The sequence below is a fragment of the Hevea brasiliensis genome, chromosome 12, assembly GCF_030052815.1.
Source record: "Hevea brasiliensis isolate MT/VB/25A 57/8 chromosome 12, ASM3005281v1, whole genome shotgun sequence".
NCBI lineage: Eukaryota > Viridiplantae > Streptophyta > Magnoliopsida > Malpighiales > Euphorbiaceae > Hevea > Hevea brasiliensis.
Genome location: NC_079504.1, coordinates 40,708,043 through 40,709,138, shown reverse-complemented (window position 1 = coordinate 40,709,138; position 1,096 = coordinate 40,708,043). Strand labels below are relative to the sequence as shown.

Below are 1,096 nucleotides of genomic sequence, written 5' to 3'. Positions count from 1 at the left end.
CAATTTGATTCTTTAGCATCTTGTTATGGGTAGCAAGTTGGTCCATTCTGGAAGTCAGCTGTTTAATCAATTCAGTTTGTTGTTGTTGAGCTGCTAGGAATCCTTCCATCATGGTTTCCATGGTCATTTTCGATTTAGGTTGTTGAGGTTAGAGAAGTAGTGATGGCTGTATAAAGTTCTGACCTCTGTTCTGAAATCCAAGGGGTGCTGGAGTTTTGTACCCTTGTTGCTTGCTTATTGGCTGGTTCTGCTGATTGGACCATGAGAAATTTGGGTGGTTTCTCCATCCAGGGTTGTAAGTATTTGAATACGGATTGTTTGGCTGCCTCTAGTTGAAGTTTCCTCCATTATTCACATAGTTCATCTGTTCTATAGGTTTGTTGAAATTGCTGTATTCTGAATTCATATATCCTCCTTTACAGCTGCCCTCATGTTAACTATTTGTACCAACTGCGTTGGCTTACATTCTTTTGAGTTTCTTTGTGAGCTGATCAAACTGGGCATTTATCATGCTTAGGGCATCTACTTCCAGGACCCCTGCAGTTCTTCTTGCATTTCCTCTTTCATTTGACCACTCATAATTATGGTATGCAACCCTTTCTAGAAGTTCAAGTGCTTGTGGCATGGTTTTCTCCATTAGATCACCCTCTGCAGCTGAATCAACTGTGTTCCTTGTAGAGGGTAGTAATCCATTATAGAAATTTTGCACCAATATCAATCTTCTATGCCATGGTGTGGACATTCCCTCTGCAAGTCTTTATATCTTTCCCATGCGTCATAGAGTGATTCTCCTTCCTTTTGTCTGAAGGTGTTGAGCTCAAGCCTCAGCTTTGCAGTCTTTGCAAGTGGGAAATACCTTGCTAGAAAAGCTTGAGAGAGGTTTTCCCAGGTAGTGAATGTTTTAGCTGGTTGAGAAAGTAACCACTTCCTTGCTCTGTCCCAAAGGGAGAATGGGAATGCTCTGAGTCTTATTGCTTGATCAGACACTCCATTCATCTTAAATGCATCATATAAGGCAAGAAAGCACTAGAGGTGGTAGTGTGGGTCCTCTGTTGGTGAACCTGCAAACTGGGTTTGTTGAATCATTTGGAGCCAT

The 1,096-nt window shown here is 41.6% G+C and overlaps 1 non-coding gene across 1 annotated transcript; it reads left to right on the top strand.

The window, feature by feature from the left end:
• Window positions 1-724: 724 nt before the first annotated feature.
• Window positions 725-831, top strand: LOC131171515 (small nucleolar RNA R71). Its single transcript, XR_009142175.1, has one exon. It is a non-coding gene; the product is annotated as a small nucleolar RNA R71 (small nucleolar RNA).
• The last annotated feature ends 265 nt before the right edge of the window (window positions 832-1,096 follow it).